The following is a 9117-nucleotide window of genomic DNA, read 5'->3' on the forward strand; positions in this document are numbered from 1 at the left end:
TTGGATTATTTTTATATTAGGATCATAAGCAAGTTCTTTGTCCGTCACTTCCACCTGAAAGAAAAGTATGAAATAATCAAACAATTAAATAATGGAAATTCAAACAGGACTGTCTGGTGCTCCCGAGGAGAATGAATCCACTGTATATGTAATTGGTAATACCACTAGAGACATAAACTTACTTGTGTTTTGTTGATAAATGTAGTTCCATTGTACAAGGCGTGTTGAACCGTAAATGTTCCACTTTTATACACAACAATCATTGACTCATTGGACTGAAAAAAGATCAACAATATTTAACATCAGCAAGTTCATCAGATTTTGTTGTAATTAATGAAGTATGTTTTGGTGATGAATGGAGAGCTTCCTGTAATGTCTAAGTATCTGATTTATGAAAGGTTGATATGGGTTGCCATACACAAGGTCACTGGTTCGAATCCCATCCTAAGCATAACAAATTAGAATTACTTGCCTTAATTTAACCAATCACTAAACATACTTGCTTTAACTTTACCAGTTCATTGCTGTCCTTCGAATAAAATGAAATAAGGAAAACTGGATGTGTTGTGTTACCTTGATTTGCTTAGATAGTATTTCACTGATGATCCCCAGGTATTCCTTAAGTGCCTCTGCAGGTGCACTAATTTCCACCAGGTAAGGTGGGCAGGTTGTGACACAGATGTAAGTGCAATTCCTAGGGTCAACTCTAGCATCGCAGCCCGTTGGTCTAGAGTAGCACTTTCTTTCTCTCAAACATTGCGTAAAACAAATTTAAAAAATATGATATATACAGTATATACAGTGCATTCTAAAAGTACTCAGACCCCTTCCCTTATTTCAAATTTGGCTACATTACAGCCTTATTCTGAAACTGATTAAATATTTTTTTTCCCTCATCAATCTACCACCTAATGGCAAAGCGAAAACAGTTGTTGTTTTTTGTACATTTATTACAAGTTAAAAACAGAAATACCTTGCTAAAAAAAGTTTTGAAACCCTTTGCAATGATACTGGAAATTGAGCTCGGGTGCATCCTTCTTCCATTGATCATCCTTGAGATGTTTAAACAACTTGATTGGAGTCCACCTGTGGTAAATTCAATTGATTGGATGATTTGGAAAGGCACATATCTGTCTACATAAGGTCCAACTGTTGACAGTGCATGTCAGAGCAAAAACCAAGCCATGAGGTCGAAGAGCTCTGAGACAGGATTGTGTCAAGGCACAGATGTAGGGAAGGGTACCAAAACATTTCTCCAGCATTGAAGGTCCCTAGAACACAGTGGCCTCCATCATTCTTAAATGGAAGAAGTTTAGAACCAACAAAACTCTTCCTAGAGCTGGTCGCCTGGCCAAACTGAGCAATAGGGATAGAAGGGCCTTGGTCAGGGAGGTGACCAAGTACCCGATGGTCACTCTGACAGATTTCTAGACTTCCTCTGTGGACATGGGAGAACCTTCCAGGAGGACAACCATCTCTGCAGCACTCCACCAATCAGGCCTCTATGGTAGAGTGGCTAGACGGAAGCCAATCCTCAGTAAAATGCACATTACAGCCAACTTGGAGTTTGCCAAAAGGCACCTAAAGACTCTCAGACCATGAGAAACAAGATTCTCTGGTCTGAGGAAACCAAAATGTAACACTTTGGCCTGAATTCCAAGCGTCACGTCTGGAGGAAACCTGGCACCATCCCTACAGTGAAGCATGGTGGTGGCAGCATCATGCTTTGGGGATGCTTTTCAGCGGCAGGGACTGGGAGACTAGTCGGGATTGAGGCAAAGAGGAATGGAGCAAAGTACAGAGAGATCCTTGATGAAATCATGCTCCAAAGAGCTCAGGACCTCAGACTGTGGTGAAGGATCACCTTCCAAAAGGACAATAACCCTAAGCACACAGCCAAGACAACGCAGGAGTGGCTTTGGGACAAGTCTCTGAATGTCGTTGTGTGGCCCAGACAGAGAGACCTGCGCAGTAACGCTCCACATCCAACTGTGCAGTAACGCTCCACATCCAACCTGACAGAGCTTGAGAGGATCTGCAGAGTAGAATGGGAGAAACTCCCCAAATACAGGTGTGCCAAGCTTGTAGCATCGTACCCAAGAAGCCTTGAGGCTGTAATCACTGCCAAAGGTGCTTCAACAAAGTTCTGAGTAAAGGGTCTGCATACTTATGTAAATGTGATATTTCATTTTTTTTACCTGTATAAATTAGCAAACATTTCTAAAAACCTGTTTATGCTTTGTCATTATGGGGTATTGTGTGTAGATTGATGAGGGAAGAAACTATTTAATACATTTTAGAATAAGGCTGTAATGTAACAAAATGTGGAAAAAATCAAGGGGTCTGAATACTTTCCGAAGGAACTGTATATAGAATGGTCTTTGTTGACATATGTACACTTTGGGCCTTGACTAACCCTGGACATACAGCCTGAACAGGAAATCTCAGCACTTAGTGACAGTACAAAAGTGGCACCATTTCATACTACTAATGACAGAATATTCTGTCCTGTGTCCTCTGAGCGACACGGAGTCACGATTCAAATACATGCCGACTCGTTCCAACCTTGGCTTTAAGCACAACATTTTTGTTTTTTGACAAAGGGAAAGTGGTCTTATTTAAATTCTAGGAAATTAAACTTTTTCATGTTGAGAGCTGTAAATCTGAGATAGATATTGCTGCATTCTCTAGGTTCCAACCTTTCATGTGCCTGATCGCAAGTGGGTCTCCGATGCTCATAGCCAGGGGAAATCGATCCTTTGTCTGGATAGGTCAGAAAATGTGACACGTCACCTCTTATGCAAATGAGGTATCCGATTGCAAACTCTCCGGCAGCAACAACTGAATGGAGAGACTCAGCTGTTTCACTGAGCATAAAGCCGATGTCACATGAAGCAACCTGGACTAAATGTATGTTGCTTGCATCAGTGTTTCTCTGTGTGTCATGTCCCCCCAAAAATGCTTGCAATTTAGTTGCATCGCAAGAGATAGACTCAATCTTATTTCACAAAACTGACTATACGGTGTCCAATCAGTGAGCAGAACAAAGTTTGCATGTCATATCATTGTTCATAGAGAACTGTGCTCACAAAAGTGGCGTTTGGAACGGGTCAACTGTTACAAGTCTCCAATTTAGGGGATTTGACATCGAAAAGGTTTTAAAGCTATTTCATTTTCAGAAAGGTTGTCACAATAACTTGTCATGTGACGTTAGTGGATTGTGGGTAATTCAACATTTTAGACTTTATGTTACCTTATACAATGTTGTATGTATGTCTGTAGAAAGAGAAGAAAATGTCTATATTTGTATTAAGTACTTTGTTATATTTGCTGTATTGGATCATGATGATCAGGTTTAAAAACCGCTTTGAAAAATGACTGTTGAATGACAAGAGACCCCACCAGCCAATCTGTGTAATCTGCTGCTCTTGTCATTAGACTCTATTGCTGAGTTTTGCTACATGTTGGCAGCCATGTCTCCTGTAAATGATGGAATTAGCACAACACTCAACAATGCCTGCTAAATTGAATTAGAATAGTACAAGTATTATATATTTATACTTGTGTCTGAGGACATTACCGTAAGTCTAAGAGGAGTTGGAGTAGTAGTTGGAGTTGTTGACGTATTAGGAGTCATAGTAGTAGAACTAGGAGTAGCAGATGTAACAGTAGGAGCCATAGTTGTGCTGTTCACAGCTGTTTGGGATAGGTTCACAATTTGATGTTGTAGAGCAGTAGTAGTTGTAGTAGGAGCTGTCATTGTTGTAGTAGGAGCAGTAGTTGTAATAGGAGCTGTAGTTGTTGTAGTAGGAGCAGTAGTAGTTGTAGTAGGAGCAAGAGTTGGTGTAGTTTGAGCTCTTGTAGTGGTGACAACTGAGGACAGTCGGTTTACTGTCACGCTTGGCACTGCAATCCAAAACACACTGGAAGTCTGCATAAATGTTGTCCTTGAAAAGGAAAAGTTTCACCTGTCTTGTGCTTGTCTCCACCCCCCTCCAGGTGTTGCTCGTCTTCCCCATTATCCCTTGTGTATTTATACCTGTGTTTTCTGTCAGTCTGTGCCAGTTCGTCTTGTTTGTTCAAGCTTACCAGCTTTTGTCCTGTCAGCTCCTGTCTTTTCCTAGTCTCTCTTTTCACGTCCTCCTGGTTTTTAACCCTTGCCTGTCCTGACCCTGTACCCACCGCCTTACCTCTTACCTCTGCCTGTCCCTGACTCTGAGCCTGCCTGCCGTCCTGTACCTTGCTCCTGCCCTGGATTATCGACCCCTGCCTGCCTTGACCTGTCGTTTGCCTGTCCCAGTGTTACAATAAACATTGTTACTTCACACCGTCTGTACTTGGAACTTACCTTGATTCCTGATACCATAACCACCACGACCAGCACACACACCTCTCAGACCATGAAACCAAAACGCAAAAAATATAAAACTAAACACACAATCTCACCCTGATTGGAGGACCTTAAACATGTGTCTATGTATTTATTCCAACAGTCATTAATACCAACCTTCAGACAGTCACAGATCAACCCATCTTTCCCAGTAAATCATCATCCTACCATTTTCTCTTGCAACACTTCCCTCCATTCACTAGTGACTGACAATTATTTGTTAGTTTTATTAACATAGGCCTTTAAAATAGTTAGTAGTAAAAGTAGTTAATGAAAAGATAAACAAACCATGGCTTACCAGGTTGATTTAACTTCAGCTAGACGAGTGTTGAATTGAACTGTTTCAAGGACGTGATATACAACCGAGTGTGAATCAGAGCTTGGCAAACAGACACCATATATATCAGGTCCCACGTCATGGTAACACAAATAAATACCTGTCTTCACCTAATTATCAAGAGCTCCAATTCCTTGTGACCTAATAACACACACACACACACACACACACACACACACACACACACACACACACACACACACACACACACACACACACACACACACACACACACACACACACACACACACTTGTTTGACATGTTTTTGAGTGCCCCTTGTCAAGGTTCCATAGCTGTGACATGACAATAAATGTTGATGTTAAAATATCACAGTAGATTGTTGTTTAACTAGCAAATGTTTCATGTAGCTGTTTAAGACATATAATTAACAAAGGAGGTCCTACAGTAAGGTATTATATATGGATCTTAATATACAGTATCTCACAAAAGTGAGTACACCCCTCACATTTTTGTAAATATTTGAGTATATCTTTTCATGTGACAACACTGAAGAAATGACACTTTGTTACAATGTAAAGTAGTGCGTGTACAGCTTGTATAACAGTGTACATTTGCTGTCCCCTCAAAATAACTCAACACACAGCCATTAATGTCTAAACCGCTGGCAACAAAAGTGAGTACACCCCTAAGTGAAAATGTCCAAATTGGGCCCAATTAGCCATTTTCCCTCCCCGGTGTCATGTGACTCGTTAGTGTTACAAGGTTTCAGGTGTGAATGGGGAGCAGGTGTGTTAAATTTGGTGTCATTGCTCTCACACTCCCTCATACTGACTGGTCACTGGATGTTCAACATGGCACCTCATAGCAAAGAACTCTCTGAGGATCTGAAAAAAAGAATTGTTGCTCTACATAAAGATGGCCTGGGCTATAAGAAGATTGCCAAGACCCTGAAACTGAGCTGCAGCACGGTGGCCAAGACCATACAGCGGTTTAACAGGACAGGTTCCACTCAGAACAGGCCTCGCCATGGTCGACCAAAGAAGTTGAGTGCACGTGCTCAGCGTCATATCCAGAGGTTGTCTTTGGGAAATAGACGTATGAGTGCTGCCAGCATTGCTGCAGAGGTTGAAGGGGTGGGGGGTCAGCCTGTCAGTGCTCAGACCATACGTCGCACCCTGCATCAAATTGGTCTGCATGGCTGTCGTCCCAGAAGGAAGCCTCTTCTAAAGATGATGCACAAGAAAGCCTGCAAACAGTTTGCTGAAGACAAGCAGACTAAGGACATGGATTACTGGAACCATGTCCTGTGGTCTGATGAGACCAAGATAAACTTATTTGGTTCAGATGGTGTCAAGCGTGTGTGGCGGCAACCAGGTGAGGAGTACAAAGACAAGTGTGTCTTGCCTACAGTCAAGCATGGTGGTGGGAGTGTCATGGTCTGGTGCTGCATGAGTGCTGCCGGCACTGGGGAGCTACAGTTCATTGAGGGAACCATGAATGCCAACAAGTACTGTGACATACTGAAGAAGAGCATGATCCCCTCCCTTCGGAGACTGGGCCGCAGGGCAGTATTACAATATGATAACGACCCCAAACACACCTCCAAGACGACCACTGCCTTGCTAAAGAAGCTGAGGGTAAAGGTGATGGACTGGCCAAGCATGTCTCCAGACCTAAACCCTATTGAGCATCTGTGGGGCATCCTCAAACGGAAGGTGGAGGAGTGCAAGGTCTCTAACATCCACCAGCTCCGTGATGTCGTCATGGAGGAGTGGAAGAGGACTCCAGTGGCAACCTGTGAAGCTCTGGTGAACTCCATGCCCAAGAGGGTTAAGGCAGTGCTGGAAAATGATGGTGGCCACACAAAATATTGACACTTTGGGCCCAATTTGGATATTTTCACTTAGGCGTGTACTCACTTTTGTTGCCAGCGGTTTAGACATTAATGGCTGTGTGTTGTGTTATTTTGAGGGGACAGCAAATTTACACTGTTATACAAGCTGTACACGCACTACTTTACATTGTAGCAAAGTGAATTTCTTCAGTGTTGTCACATGAAAGATATACTCAAATATTTACAAAAATGTGAGGGGTGTACTCACTTTTGTGAGATACTGTAGGTCCTGCACTATGAAGCAATAAAAGCTACATTGTTTCCAAATATAGTTTAATTTACTTTGACATGCCTTACGCAGGAAGAATTCCAGTCTGACTCTGAATCAAGTCTGGTTGGTTTTACATTTTTATCTAATAGAAGAACCAAGTAAACAACCAAATGATTGGACACTGACACATAGATTCCCTTTGTCATCGAGTCTCTGTTGACACGCCAATGACAAATCATGCAACACATTTGGAAACCCCACAACAAGAAAGCTCTAATTAAATGTTTCCTCATTATGATTTATGATCAGAATCCAGAAGCAAAGTAACCGTACTCTTGAATTGTATTGCAACAGAATAGAATCTCCTCCCCAAGTATATTTTTTCTTTATATTACTTTTTCTTATTTTCTAGCCTTTGGAATATGTTTTTTCCAGGACTCTGAATATTTCAGCATACTCTCTATGCCAAATTTTCTCCCCTATATGGTTTAGAAACCAAGTTGCCTCTCTCTTGTCTCTCTCTGCCCTCTCAGGTCCTGAAGCAGTGTGGATTTTCTGTAGCAGCAGACGGCCATAGAGAGGCGCTGTGTAGCTCCAGAGGCTCACCCTAAAACTAGTTAGAGTGTAAAATGCAATATCAATCAACGAACAATTGCAACTCTGTTGATGTGTAGCAACTTGTTAGGGTTAGGGCCAGGTTTGGGGTTTAGGGTTAAGGTTATGGTTAGAGTTATGGTTGGGGGGACAGGGATAGGTTATGGTAAGGTTAGGGCTAGGGTTAAGGTTAGTGAATAGTCAGATGAACAATTTCTTAAAGTTTGTTGAGAAACCATATGTAGGGGCACTTACCTAAAAAAGTGCTCCAAAAAAAATATCTACATATTTACTTAAAGATTAGAATAAGGGTCCAGAGAGTTTTATGAACAACATTATCTTGTACTTTGAATTGAAATGCATCTGTTGTGTTCCAAGCCTTTACGGAACGTAATATGTTGACATTGACTAAACAGAGTACAAGACGAGAAGCTATGATTTACATGTTGCTAAGGCAACATAAATTGACGTGATAGATTATCAGACTTCGTCCGTAAAGTATAGTGATGAAGAGACATGCAGGCAGACAATGGAGGAGTCACTTCACTGATCAAGACTGACTGAGATATCATACTATTAAGAGGTGACTGATACTTTTTACCGTAATATCTCAAAATAGTTACATTCTTTACATTTTTCTCCCTATTTCTAATATTATTGGAGTGTGGTTGCTTTTAAATGCACCACTAGCTGAAACAATACATTTCCACCAGTGCTGGAAAAATAACTAAATTGTCATACTTGAGTAAAAGTATCAGGACTCAGGATAAGTCCCAGATGCAGAGATTGAATCACGGATGTTTATTTACAAAACAGGGGGCAGGCAAATGACAGGTCAAGGCAGGCAGAGGTCAGTAAATCCAGGGCAGAGTCAGAAAGGTACAGAACGGCGGGCAGGTTCAGGGTCAGGGCAGGTAGAATGGTCAAAACCTGATGAACTAGAAAATAGGGACTAGCGCAAACAGGAGTACAGCCAAAAAAACACGCTGGTAGACTTGACAAGACGAACTGGCAACAGACAAACAGAAAACACAGGTATAAATGCTCACGGGATAATGGGAAAAATGGGCGACACCTGGAGGGGGGTGGAGACAAGCACAAGACAGGTGAAACAGGTCAGGGTGTGACAAAAAGTACAAGAAAAAGTGTACATAATTTCAATTATTATTATTTCTATATTTTTTCAGATAGCCAGGGGGCACACACCAACACTCAGACATCATTTACAAAAGAGGTGTTTGTGTTTAGTTAGTCCGCCAGATCAGAGTCATTAGAGATGACCTGGAATGTTCTCTTGATAAGTGCATGATTTGGACCATTTTCCTGTCCTGCTAAGCATTCAAAATGTAACGAGTGCATTTGGGTGTCAGGGAAAATGTAAGAAGTAAAAAGTACATTCATTTCTTTTAGAATGTAGTGGAGTAAAAGTCAAAGTTGTTAAAAATATGTGGTAGAGTAAAGATACCCCCCAAAAACAACTTAAGTAGTACTTTAACCTTTTCACATGTGAGTTCCAAATATCTCTAACAGTCGCCCCAGCATGAGTTGTTTTATGCACGTGATGTCAGAATGCACTCACTGTTCCAAAATGTGATTATTTGACAGTTAACACATGCTGCCTGCTAATTATCTATAGGCCATGTTTCAACTTGTCAATTTCAAATTATTTTCTAACAAGTTGTATTTTCTAACAACAGTTTGAATTGAGGTGTGTTCCGCCTCCTCATTA

The 9117-nt window shown here is 41.4% G+C and overlaps 1 long non-coding RNA gene across 1 annotated transcript; it reads right to left on the reverse strand.

Annotated features, from left to right (window-relative positions):
* Positions 1-187: 187 nt before the first annotated feature.
* Positions 188-639, reverse strand: LOC115194532 (uncharacterized). Its single transcript, XR_003878386.1, has 2 exons — positions 574-639; positions 188-275 (listed from the first exon to the last, which is right to left on the reverse strand). It is a non-coding gene; the product is annotated as an uncharacterized LOC115194532 (long non-coding RNA).
* Between the last annotated feature and the right edge of the window lie 8478 nt (positions 640-9117).

Source organism: Salmo trutta, chromosome 5 (assembly GCF_901001165.1).
Source record: "Salmo trutta chromosome 5, fSalTru1.1, whole genome shotgun sequence".
Lineage (NCBI taxonomy): Eukaryota > Metazoa > Chordata > Actinopteri > Salmoniformes > Salmonidae > Salmo > Salmo trutta.